Source organism: Pongo pygmaeus, chromosome 6, assembly GCF_028885625.2.
Source record: "Pongo pygmaeus isolate AG05252 chromosome 6, NHGRI_mPonPyg2-v2.0_pri, whole genome shotgun sequence".
NCBI lineage: Eukaryota > Metazoa > Chordata > Mammalia > Primates > Hominidae > Pongo > Pongo pygmaeus.
In genome coordinates, this window is record NC_072379.2 from 120,640,785 (window position 1) to 120,655,365 (window position 14,581).

Consider the following 14,581-nt stretch of genomic DNA (forward strand, 5'->3'; position numbering starts at 1 on the left):
CTGGCTGAGCTCAATGGCATAAACAGTTATTTCATATAGAGAAGCAATCTCTTTTTTGATTCCTTGTTCAACTGGAAACTTGATCATTTGATTTTCTTAGTAATTTTGCCTACAGGGAGAAAGTAGATGGGTCAAATTAATGCTAGTATTAGGTTCACTTGGGAATTGTGTTTTTCATTGTGAATTAGTTACTTTTCTGGTCTTTTTGTCAGTCACTTGGTTGTATAATTAGCATAAGTGAGTGTCCTCAAACATAACCAATTCCAGAACGCTGGCAAATTCAAATTCTGCCTCTTAGGCTAATAACCAGTCTCTGGTCTCAATGAGTTCAACAAGGCAAATATTACTTGGTAAGATATAGTAGTAGTCATTTCTTAGTTCCATCACTTACCTCACTTTTTAAACATTGATAACAAACGTAAAAAGAGGTGTGTTAAAGTGATACGTGTTTCTTTTCCTGATCTGGCTAATGGGATAGTACGTACAATACCCGGTTAATTGATCAAACTCTGTCAGCGGGGGACAGGGATAAGTGACTTAAAGGAGCTGACCTACTAGGATCAGTCCCATATTTAAAATAGTGTTTTAAAATTTTAAAAGATTTTTATTTCTAGCTCCATGAAAATATTGAAATCTATTGTTATTTTTGTGTATAAAGATTTGAGAGCAGATTTTAATAACTCAGAGGATAATTAGCATCTTGACAGAACAAAGAGGATAGAATTTTAATTATCATCATTTAATGTAAAGTATTTCAAACAACATATTTATATGTATATAAGTTAACTTTATGTACATCAGGGGGATGGAGGGTAAGTTAGCAAATGTTTTAAGTGCTAATCAGATATACATGCTTCAAGGAGGGTTTGTTAAGATCTGAAAAACTCAAATTAGATTTCAGAGGCAGCTTCTACAAAAGTTTCAACACTCCCATATCTAAGTCTTCCTAGAGTGGATTGTAATTGTACAAAAGATGTTAAAAAATAATTTTAATTGGTAAAATGGTGTCTAAGAGCTCTGAATATGGCTAGAAATAGTCTACAAGCATCTCCACCCTTGCTTAATCTATATAAATTCCTGGGATTAAGGGTTTTAATTTAGTGCTGGATACCATCACTTAAAGATACTATGGATCTCATTCAAACATCCTGGACCTGAATTCTGATTAAAAGATTAACTGAATGCTGCTATGAGAATAGCATCACATCTGTCTTAAATGAGCATTTCATGCAAAATGCTTGGTTGTGCACGAAAACACAGAGAACTGGAACTTTTTTGGAGTGGAAAAAACAGCATAGTTAATGTTTTACAATATGCTTGTTCATAAATATTTGCACTGTGGCAGATTTGTTCTGACATTTGCCTTAAACATTTCTCCTGGTTGTGAAAGTACGGAAGAGGAAACCTAGAGTCCTCTTCACCCCTAAGATTACGTTACGTCTGATATCTCAGTCGTGAATGGACGAATTGGCCTAGGTCAGTTCATAACCCCAGGGCCCCAAATAACAATATGCCCATTTTACAATTTTCATTTCAGAGTCCAATTCTGTTCTAATTAATCACTGAAGAGGCATGGATTAGGGAGGAAACAGGCATTATCATCATTTATTTTTGTTGTTAAGATACTGGAATTGAATAGAATGTTAGCCATCCATAAGTTCTTTCTCCTCTCTTTTTTCTTATTGCTCAGATTCTTTCAGGTGTCATTATTTTCAAGGAATGACAGCAAAATGTTAAAAGTACCCTGGCTTTGTGTTGCTAGGAAACTAATCCAAAAGAGTCCCTTGCTGGTGTTTCCAGTTCGGGCCTTAGAACTTGTATCAGTTTTCTGCTCCCTCTCACATCCGAGTAGCAGCTTTATGAGGGGTATGCATATATCTGTGTTGGGGGCAGGTGGGTAAGGTTCGTTTATCTTTCCAGGAGGCTCCATGTTCCCTTCATAGACAAGTCCCAAATTACCCATCACTGAAGCAGAAGCTGGTGCTGACTCACCTGTTATTCAATCCCCTTTCTTTAAATATGCCCAGGCTCAAAATTAAGTGCTAACTTGGGAAAATAAATCAATTACCTAGTATACCCATCTACTAATGTTGAGAAACACGGAATTGAGCTTATTAGCTGAAGTCCCAGGGTATCACTCTGATTTTGGTGATTTTCCATGTTTGCTTATACTTCAGGGGAAATGCCAGTTCCCAAGGGCAAAAGGGCCCCAAAACGGCTTTCTAGGAAACTGTTGGCTATCTTTCAACTAGCAAGATTTATAAACTAAAATTCTCAATCCAGAACTATATTAAAGATACTGGAAAGAAGAGGAAACTGTTTTAGAGGCTACTGGATAAAGGATGAAGAAAGCGAAGAAGAAAGATGGGGAAAAGGAGGGAATAGGAAGAAGAGTAGAAAGTCTTGAGGAAGGCAGAACTTGAACCATATCCCACCTCTTTCCCTCAGGGGCCTGAACAGTGTCCTATTTGTTGGGCTCCTTTAGCCTGGAAGTATACACCCCTTCCATGAAAAGATTCGAGCTCTAATAAAGCTCATTTCTTAACTTTAAGCTACATATAAAAGTCATCCTATTTTTACATTTATCAGTACCTTGTCTGTGTTTTCCTGACATCATTCTCTCAGAGTGAGAGGAATATTCTCCATTTTAAAATTGATTAGTCCTTGTATTAGTTTTCTAGGGCTTCCTTAACAAAATGTCATAAAATAGGTGGCTTAAAGCAACCAAAATTTATTCCCTCACAGTTCTGGAGGCTAGAAGACAGAAATCAAGTTGTTGGTGGGACCATGCTCCCTCCAAAGCTTTTAGGGAAAGTTCCTTCCTTCCATCTTCCATCTTCTTGTAGCTCCAGGCATTCCTTGACTTGTGGCAGCATAACCCCAATCTTTGTTTCCATCATCATTTAGCATTCTTCCTGTGTATGTTTCTTTTTGGGTCTTTTCTCCTCTTCTCATAGGCACACCAGTCACATCAGTTTAGAGTCCACCCTAATGACCTCATCTTACATTGATTACATCAGCCAAGGCTCTATTTCCAAATAAAGTCACGGCAAAAGTACTGACTTGAGCATATCTTTGTAGGGGACATAATTTAATGCATAACAGTTCCCCAGATATAGAAATGTAAAAAGAACAAAAAGAGGCAAGGGGGATATTTGCCTGGACTACTTAGTTTATCTAACATCAAATTGCCAGTCTATGAAAAGAATTGTAATAAATACCACCTATGATAACTTTATGACTATCACCCTTAATTTATTTTGTTCTTTTTAAGGAATCAATACATCAGTTATTTCATTTGATTCTTACAATAAACCTATGAACTCTTTCACAAAAGAGGGACTCCAGTATAACCACATCTCTATTACTTTCCAGTTAATGACTGTAGATTCCATCTACATTATTATCAGGAATCTGTCTTTTCAGGATTATGTCTCCTTTATGAATTGTCAAATGTCATGCAGTTGATGTAGCTGAGGGATGGGATCAATCCAACTTTTACATCAACTGGGAGAAAACTGCGTTCAGTCAAGGATTTTTTTTTTTCTTACTGCCACATGGTGTCACTCTTGAGAACCAGTCCAACATGAGAATCTCTCCCAGGATGTTGTGCATCACTGTAGATGAAGGGTCTCATTCTCTTAGATCGAGTTAGCCCAGAGGACCCCTCTATTGAGCTCCCAATTTTGCAGTTCTTTGCCCTCATTTTCAAGCCCTACACAGTCACCCTCAGGTTACCAGCCAGACTCAGGAAGGCTGATGAGTCCAACCGTGCCTCCCGCCCAGAACCCCACCTTCCTCTTCCTCCACAGGAATTTTTTACTAAGGGCTTTCACGTACCCAGAGGTGTTTTAAAATGCATCTACACTTTTGTTTAGCACTCACAGGTCACTTTGTCTCCAAAGTTAAGGTTGCTTGGACTTGTCTCCTGCTGCAAATCCAGACTTGGAATGCCAAGACAAGGCCAAGTCCTCAACTGCACTCCTCCTTCTGGGCTGATGCTAACAGGGCAGAAGTCCTTGTTTTCACTCTCAAAGCCACGTCCCAGGGCTACCAAGAACACTGTCAGAATTGGTTCAGTGACCCTTCTCTTTTATTAACCTGAATTTCATTTCTGTTTCCTCAAGAGATCCCTCTCTGTCAGATCTCCCAGTTTTTCTATTTTAGATAATGGAGAACCACCTTCTTTTCTATTTTAGATATGGCTATTTTCTGCAATTGTCAGGCACACAGGGTCTCATTGTAAGTCAGTGTTGTAGGTGAAAGAACCAGTTGCCCTATTCCTTCTCTTCTCAGCACAACTGTCTTCAGAGGCACAAGATGCCCTTCTCACCCAGGTCCTAAGAGGGTGAGTTTAGCTCTTCTCAGTAAATCCCAAATGGCTTCCTCATACCTTCCTTTAGTGGAAGAAAACTTAGGAAAATGTTAACATTTAGCAGGACCCTATGCTATAGAAATAATAATGACTTATGCGGTGAATTCTCTGAAGCCAATTGGCCATTCACAACTGTTAGGTTTGGGAAATCAGAGACAGGTGGAACTATGTATCTTCTCCCCAACAACCTCGGTACCAAGCAGCTGAAAGCAAGTCTTATATTCTATCCTGCCCCTTAGACAAATATTTAGTTGCAGGTAGACACCAAAGAGACTCATACAACCTGTTCTGTAAGATTGGTGAGGTCCTGGTTCCTTTGTCATTTCAGACAAAGATATTTCTGGCAAGACATGGAGAGAAAGAGTCCCTTCAATGAAAAAATGGGAGACTGTTCTGACTGCTTTTTCAGGTAAACTTCCTGTTGGACCTGGTTGGCTTGTTAAGTGAAGGACAAATCCAGAAGGTGTTCTACATATAAGGCTCACTGTGAAGTTTCAGGCTGCTGGACTGGTTGCTTCATTACATGTACTTTGTTCAAACCTGTTGTCTTTTAGCCATTCATTGAACTGCACTTATTTTTACGATAAATACTGTTTTTTAATATCAGTATTAACAAAACCTCTAATGCATGTTTACATAGCACTTGTTGACTTGCTTCCCATAGCTACCTCTGTGTGAACTCATAATAAAGGTCCTTCAGATCCTGACTAAACACAGACAGCGTATATATTCATAACTAGTACTTCAAATAAAAATGAACTTCCCTAGTGTGTGGATACAAGTTAACCTGCATACGCTTCCTCACATGGTTTAAACTGAAGTAGTATAAAGAAAATTAAAGGTAGTGACAAATCTTATTCCTACATTGCACCTTTTAGCATTATTTTTGTATTTTTTAGAAAACATTTTCACATACATAATTACATTTAAACTCAACAAAAAATTAACTGAGATAGAAATTATCATCTCCATTTTTCAGATGAGAAAACTGAGGTTTAAAAGATAAATAACTTCTCCTTCAGTTACTCTGCAAGCAAATAGCACAGCGGGTTCTGATCTTGCCTTTCAAATTTCAGCTTATCAATTATTTTATCAAATTTTGAAACTCAAAGTGAACCCATGAACCAGAATCATCAGCATCATCTAAGAGACTGTCAGAAACGTAGCATCCCAGATCCCATCCCGTAAATGCTGAATCAAGATCTTTATGAGTCGATTTCTCGGTACGGTTTGGGAAGTATTGTTCTAGAGCAAGAGTTTTTGTAAATAAAGTTTTATTAGAACACAACTATATCAATTTGTCTATGTATTGCTGTTTTCCCTTCAGCAGCTGAAGCACTGATTGCAACTAAAACTATATAATCTACAAGTCATAAAATATTTAGTAGCAGGATCTTTACAAAAAAGTTTGTTGACCCTTGGTCTAGAGCAGTGTTTCCCTTACTATCTGTGTTGAAAGATCAGTTTTTTATTTGTTTCTAATTTCCAATACATTGTCACTAATACATTTATTTAAATAAAATAAAAATTAATTATTGTAAAATAAATAAAAATGCCGTAAAAATATAAGCCCCATTTTGAAATATATATTAAACAGATATAAAGCTACTCTGTCAAATTGCTTTTTAAAAGTTTGTAAATGATTACTTTCAATTTCTATACCTATTGAGGACCAGCAATATGTTGCAGGCCAGCACTTGCCTGTGGACAGCTCTTTGAGTGTTCCAGGTTATAGGAATGAACTACTCGCGTTTTTTATAGCAGTTCTCCTAATCTGGCTTTGGACAGTTGAATTAGTCACATGACAATGAAACCTAGGAATTATAAATGTTTCCAAAGTGTAGGATGCCATCACTCTGGAAAGATACTTCTTTTAAGAAGTTCAGCTGATATTTTATTTACCACTGTCTCCTCACAACTGCTGGTTTCCATCCACCTTGTTATTTCAGACACATGTGCAGCCGCCACTGCTACTTTGCATTAAGTAGTGCTTATCAACTTACTCCTGAGCCCTCAATTTTAAATATAGCATCTATGCTCTCATTGCTGAAGGGACAGAACCACCAAAAGAGATCACTCTGCATGCAGGGAGAACTCACTAAATTCTTCTATCTAATTGACATGCACAGCAAATGCTAGACTCTAGAAAAGAAAAGTTACCAAAACACATGTTCCAAACTCCCCTAGAAAAATTACCTGCAGTCTAGGAAAATAAACCTCCAACTTCTCCTTATTAGCTGGTCTCATGTTGCTAGGCAACAGCTGGCCTGTATCCACAGCCAGGCTTTTAAGAGTCACGCTTGTCTTGTAAGTCCCCAAGAGTCCTCAACTCTGACTTGCTCTGTCTTCTGCCTTCTGTTTAGTTGCTGTGTAGAGACTCTGCCTAATTCTGGGATCCTGGCAAGATCTCTAACCTACAACCTAATAGAGCTATGTCCTTTTGGAATCACAGGTAGGAAAACAAAAAACAAAAACCACTTAACCCGACATCCACCCTTGAGTTTGAAGCCTAGAAGGAACCCTGCAGGCCAGCACCCTGCACTGTGGGCTGACCTAACACTTTCATACAGACCTGCGGGAATCTTAAATGTGCACATAAATCAGACTGAGAATATATATAGGACAGGGATAGAAAGCACATTGGATCACAGAGTGGCACCTCCTGCCAACACCCAACTGTTCTCCACTTTTTATCCCTCAAGGGCATGAATAGATCTGTCTGTCATTTTAGAGAAGAAGCTTCTTAAAACCAGAAAGTGGGCATTTTTGGATTGTCTGTACAGCACACAGCACTAAATAGGCACATAAATAAAAGTTAAATATTAATAAATGTCACTTTCTAAGACATAAAAGAGCAGAAAAAGATAAGCTGCCAAGTAAAGTTGCCATAATTACAGTCAATGAATCTTAATAATATGCCCCATTTATCACCATATGTAGGAATAAGAAAAATGGTCCAGGTCCTTCCTCCAGCACATCACAGGTTTGAGCATAAATTGACCCAAATAAGAAATCCAGGAGAGAGAAGGAACTGAAATTATGCAATTTTCCTGATGAAGGCAAAGACGGGAACAAGACGAAAGAAAGTGTGTTCCTTACTCCAGTAAAATGCAACCATTCATTAAGGGCTCACTGTCTGCCAGGCCATTTATTTTTAATCCTGAAAGTAGTTAAGTTGTTAGGTAAGTGAATCTAGCCTCACTTAAAAAAAAAAAAGGAAATGGGGCTCAATTAAATGTCTCATCCAAGCCTTAGAGTTTTTCAACAGCAGAGGCAACCTCGGTCCATTTGCTCTTCCTATTGATTGCAATACCTCTATCAGTGCCCACTTGGTGGTGAATTCTAGTACTTGGTCAACTGTAGGGTCTTAAAAATATAGCTGGAGCTAACACACAATAGAAACTTCTCAACCTTCAATATTTGAGACCAGGATAAAGAGCACAAATAGTGGCCCAGGAATCTTTGGTTAGGCTTTGAATAGTATGTGCAAAGATGGACATGAAGCAGGGGTGGGAAGATGAGAGTAAATGTATCAACAGAAATTTGAAACCTTTTTTGAAGCTTTTTGTTCAGCATTTTGCAGGGTCTCATCTGGCATTTAAAGTGTTACATATTCTAAAATGCTAGCTTCTGAAAATGAATTCAATACATGGTGTTTTTCTAGTTATGTTGCACTTGTACATCAAAGGGTAAACATTTCAAACTAAATTATTCAGTGAGGATTTAGTATTCTTCTATTGCTGCTGAATACTAATGAGAGGATATGAACATGGTTTATCATTTTCTATTAAGATAGAAGAGAAAGCTGTTGGTAGAGTCACTGAGAAATGTCTTTCCTAGGTCACTAACCTTTAAATATTCTGATTCATCAGCGAATAACAAATGTGTAAGGAGTATCAACTGTGTACAATCGTTACTGTAGAACGTGTAAATGTGTGCATATACCTGAGTGTGTCTATAGTGTGTCTACAATATGTGTGTATATCTGTGTGTATATCTGAGTTCAGACTGTGTGAATCCAAACAGGAAAATGACCTATCGATTACCAAATAACTTAAATTTAGCTGAAGAAATGATATATATGCTTAAAAATTATGCAATCCAACAAGACAGTAAATAGTTAATATTTTCTTAGGAATTATAGGATATTGACTAGTCCCTGTACCCTGCACCTCACTTTTACCTTTATGTTGCTTCCTTCCTAGCAACTTTTAACTTTTGTAAGTCATTCCATTAACAAAAATCTTTCCTTCAACCCTTTTTTACTACTCATTTGACACTTTATGCTTCTTTTGCTCTTTATGATTAAACCTCTCAAATTAGTATCAACTTCCATATCTCCATATCATGCAATCTGCTCACGTCTCCTATTGTTCTACCTATCTGCACCCCCTGACATTACCATTTATTCCAGGTCACCAAATCCAAAGGACACTTTTCACTCCTAATTTTTCTCTACATCTCAACATCTTTTCATGTTTTCTTACAGAGTAAGAAAACTTGAAATGCTCTCTTTCCTTTTCTCCTTACCCTCACTGCCAGTCCTTAGACATATTTTTAACCTCTTTTGCTGGCTTCTCCATCCCCATCCAATTTTCAAATGTTGGTATTCATGAGGGGCTTTTCTCTTTTTGTATATACTTTCTGCCACTCACTCACTTATATGGTTTTAACTATTACCTACCAATATGACTTATATTTATATGCTAATTATTTCTAAACCTGTGTCTGTAGTCTATACCATTCTCCTGAATTCCAGGTGCAAATACATCTCCCTAATCAGCACTTTTACTTTAATGTTTCACAGGTAGCTCAAACTCAATCTATCCAAAGATAAATGTATAGTCTTTCTTTCTACCTTCCCCCACAGTAAAAATGAAAACACAACATGGCAAAACTTATGAGATGCAGCAAAAGCAGTGCTGAGGAGAAAATTTTTAGCTGCAAATTAAAAAAAAGAAAAATATCAAATCAACAACTTTACACTATGAGAAATTAGAAAAAGAAAAGTGTTAGCTAAGCCCAAATGTAGCTAAAGGAGAGAACCATAAATATTAGAGCAGAGATAAATAAAATAAAGAATAGAATAACAATAAGGAAAATAACCAAAATCAAAAGTTAGTTCTTTGAGAAGAATCAATGAAATTGACACACCTTTAGCTAGATTTACTGAGAAAAAGGAGAGGATGTGCAAATAACTAAAATCAGAAGTGAAAGTGGGGACATTACTACAGCCCTATAGAAATAAATAGGATTATAAGAGAATAAAATGAACAAAAAAATAAACTCGTTGAATAAAAAAAAATTAGGAATACACAAATTACCAAAATTGACTCAAGATGAGATAGAAAATCTGAATCGATATATAAAAAATAAAGAGCTTGAATCAATAATAATTATTATTTAAATTCCCAAACAGAAAAGTCTAGGACCAGAGGGCTTTATTGGTGAAGTGTACCAAATATATAAGAAGACTTAGCACCAATTCTTCTAAAACAGTTCTAAAAAAACAGAAGATGAGGGAATACTTCCTAAGTCATTCTATGAGACTATTACCCTGATATCAAAGCCCTTTAAAGACACCACAAAAAAAAAAAAAGAAGCTATAGATCAGTTCACATCCATATTCATGGATGCGAAAAATCTTCAACCAAATTTTAGCAAACTTAATACAACAGCATATTAAAAGTATTATGTACCATAACCAAGTGAGATTTATTTCAGGAATCTAAGAGTGGTTCAATATACATTAATAGGACCCCCCCCAAAAAAAACAAAACAAAACACATGACCAAGTAAATTAATGCAGAAAAATCACAAAATCCAATACCCTTTCGGTATAAAAACACACAGCAAGCTATGAATAGAATGTAATTTTTCACTCATGAAAAATGAAAAAGAACAAGTATATATATTAAAAACCCACAGTTAACATCATAAGCAATGGTTAAAGACTGAAAACTTTCCTCCTAAGATCAGAAACAAGGCTAGGATGTCTGCTTTCACTGCTGCTATTCAACATTGTTGTTGCAGTTCTAGCCACAAAAATTAGGAGAAAGAAAGAAGGAAGGAAGGGAGGAAGGGAGGGAGGGAAAGAGAGAAAGAAAAAAACAAAAGGAAAGAAAGGAGGGAGGGAGGGAGAACAGAAGAAAGAGAGGGATGGGAGGGAAGGAAGGAGAGAAGGAAAGAGGGAAGGAGGGAGGGAGGGAGGGAAGGAAGGGGCATCCAAATTGGAAAGAAAGAAGTAAAATAAGAATCTATAAACAGATGATTTTAGATGATATGTAAAAATCACAAGATTCCATGAAAAACTAATGGAGCTAATAAACAAATTCAGCAAAACTGCAAGTACAAAATTTTGTACTTGACATACAAAATGTCAATATGTATGTATTTTGACATACAAAAACAAGTTCTGTTTCTATATGTCAATAATGAACAATCCAAAAAGAAAAGAAAAGAATTTCATTTTCTTCTATGAAATTGAAAAAACATTTCAATTTCATAGAAGAAGGAACACTTCTACCCAAGGTGATAAAAATTCATAGTAACAACTAGAACACATTGCTGAAAGTGAAGAAAACCTAAAAAAAGAAAAGATATCCCATGTTCATTAATTGGAAAACTTCATATTGTTAAGATGATAATTCTACCCAAAGGAATCTACAGATTCAAAGTAATCCCCATCAAAATTTCAGTGACTATTTTTACAGAAATGGAAAAGCTGATTCTCAAATTTATATTTTATTACAAACATTCCCAAGCAGCCAAAATATTTTAAAAGAATAACAAAGTTGGGGCCAGGTGTGGTGGCTCACACCTGTAATCCCAGCACTTTGGGAGGGCGAGGTGGGTGGATCACAAGGTCAGGAGTTCGAGACCAGCCTGGCCAACATGACAAAAAACCGACTCTACTAAAAAAATTCAAAAAATTATCTGGGCATGGTGGTAGACACCTGTAATCCCAGCTACTCGGGAGGCTGACGCAGAGGAATTGCTTGAACCCAGGAGGCAGAGGTTGCAATGAGCCAAGATTGTGCCACTGCACTCCAGTCTGGGCAACAGAGTGAGTCTCCATCTCAGAAAAAAACACAACAAAAAAACAAACAAACAAAAAAAACAAAGCTGGAGGGCTCGTACTTCGCAATGTTAAAACTTCCTGCAAAACTGCAGAAATCAAAATAGTGTGGTATTAGTATAGGATGGACATAGAGCAATGGAATAGAATTGAAAGCCCCAAGACAAACCCATTCAGCTATGACCAGTTGATTTTCTAGAAGGGTGCCAAGACCATTCAATGGGGATTGAATATTCAACAAATCATACAGAGACAATTGGATGTCCACATGTAAAAGAACAAAGTTGGAGCCCTACTTACCTCACACCTTATATAAAAAGTAACTCAAAATGCATCAGTGCACTGTAAATAGACACTTAGACTAAGTATAAGAGGTAAAACCATAAAATACTTAGAAGAAAATATTAGATAAATCTTTATGACCTTTGATTTTACAATGTGTTTTTAGATATGACACCAAAATCACAAGCAATAAAAGATAAAAAAGATAAGTTAGCTTCATCAAAATTAAAACTTCTGTTCATCAAGGGATATTGTCAAGAAAGTAAAAAGACAACCTATCAAATAGAAGACAATATTTTCAAATAATATATCTAATAATACATCTAGTGTTCCAACTCCATAAATAAATTTCACCACTCAACAATAAAAAGACAAACAACTCAATTTAAAATGGGGGAAGTACATGAGATACTTATCCAAAAGAACACAAGGACAAAAAAGCACATGAAAAGATGTTCAACATAATTAGTCATCAGGGAAATACAAATCAAAACCACAATGAGACACCACTTTGCATTAGGATGAGTACAACAACCATAAAAAGGAAATAAAATAAGTGTTGGGAAAGACGTGTGGAAGAGGTAGAAAAATTGAAAGCCTCACAAATTGCTGATAGGAGTGTAAAATGATGCAGCTGCTGTGGAACACTGGCAATTCTTCAGGTTAAACATAAAATTACCACATGATCAAGCAATTCCACTCTGAAGTGTATACCCAAAAGAACTGAAAACAGGTACTCAAATATTTACACCCTTACGTTCCTAGAAGCACCATTCACGATAGCCAAAATGTAGAAACAACTCAAATATTCATCAACAGATAAATTGATAAGCAAATTGTGGTGTGTGTGTACGTGTGTCTGTGTATGTGCAATGGAATAATATTCAGCCATAAAAAGAAATAAAGTACTGATACATGTTAGAACATGAAGAAACATCAAAAACATTCTATATGGAAGAAGTCAGACAAAAAAAGTCACATATCATATGATTCAATTTATATGAAATACTCAGAATAGGTAATTCCTTAGAGACAGAAAGCAGATTGGTAGTTGCCAGGGCTGAGAGAAGGGCAATGGGGAGTGACTGCTTAGCAAGTACAGGTTTTCTTTTGGAGTGATGAATATGTTTTAGAACTAGATAGAGGTGGCGGTTGCACAACAGTAAATGTATTAAATGCCATTGAATGCACATTTAAAATGGTTAATTTTATGTTATGTGAATTTCTACTCAATTATTAATTTTTTAAAAAAAGCAAGGGCTGGGCACGGTGGCTCACACCTGTAATCCCAGCACTTTGGGAGGCTGAGGCGAGTGGATTATTTGAGATCAGGAGTTCAAGACCATCCTGGCCAACATGGTGAAACCCCATCTCTACTAAAAATACAAAAATTAGCTGAGCATGGTGGGGCACACCTGTAATACCAGCTGCTCCGGAGGCTGAGACAGGAGAATTGCTTGAGCCTGGGAGGCAGAGGTTGAGGTGAGTCGAGATCATGCCACTGCACTCCAGTCTGGGCAACAAGTGAGACCCTTTCTCCAAACAAACAAACAAACAAACAAAAAGCAGGGCATATAATACCGGGAAGATGATTGATGGCATTTCCCTTATTTCCCAAACTACTTTTAGAATAAATAACTCAGTTACTATACCTCATACCATGATAAAATGTATAGTTTTCCATCATCTTGAAGTAAACAGGTGATTAAAGAAACTGATTTGAATATTTTAATTGGATAGTTATATATTTTATTAGATAAAATGGATTTTTACCAAATTATACTTCTCATAGCCAACAGAATTAAAACATTTTTAGATGTAATTTAAATTGAGATCACAGAAAGTCTAGTATTTTAGATTTCTTGGCATGTCATATATTTCCACTTGTTTAGATTTGTTAGCTTGACCGCACGAAAGGAAAAGTAATTTTCATTTTTTCTTTTATTTTCCTAGAGTGAAAGGAAAAATAAAATAAAATGATTCAAGGAAAACAAATGTAATAGCACATAAACTTTGAAATTTTGTAACTCTATACATCATATTTTCCTCTCTAATATGGTTATAAAAATATTCACAATAAGAACATAAGAACCATTTTATTGCAAACAGCAAAGGAAGTGTGTGTTTGGTACTTGAGGTCTTCTTTAGACAGTTTCTTACTATTTATTTTTATTATAGATTCAGGGGATATATGTGCAGATTTATTACATGGATATATTGCATAATTCTGGGATTTGGACTTCTAGTGAACTCGTTACCCAAATAGAGAACATGATACCCAGTATGTAGTTTTACCAAGCCTTTTCCCTTTCCCTCCCACCCTGCTTTTGGAGTCTTTTGTGTCTATTTTTTCCATATTTATGTCCACGTGCACCCATTGTTTAGCTCCCCTTTATAAGTGAGAACACGTGGTATCTGATTTTCTGTTTCTGCATTAATTCACTTGGGGTAATGACCTCTAGCTGCATCCATGTTGCTACAAAGGACACGATTTCATTCTTTTTTTTATGGCTGCATGGTATTCCATGGTGTATGTATTAGTCTGTTTTCATGCTGCTGCTAAAGACACACCTGAGACTGGGTAATTTATACAGGAGAAAGAGTTTATTGGACTTACAGTTCCACATGGCTGGGGAAGCCTCACAATCATGGCAGAAGGCAAAGAGGAGCAAGTCACCTCTTACATGGATGGTGGCAGGCAAATAGCTTGTGCAGGGAAACTTTGCCTTATAAAGCCATCAGATCTTGCGAGACTTATTCACTATCACGAGAACAGCATGGGAAAGACCTATCCCCATGATTCAATTGTCTCCTACCGGGTTCCTCCCACAATATGTGGGAATTCA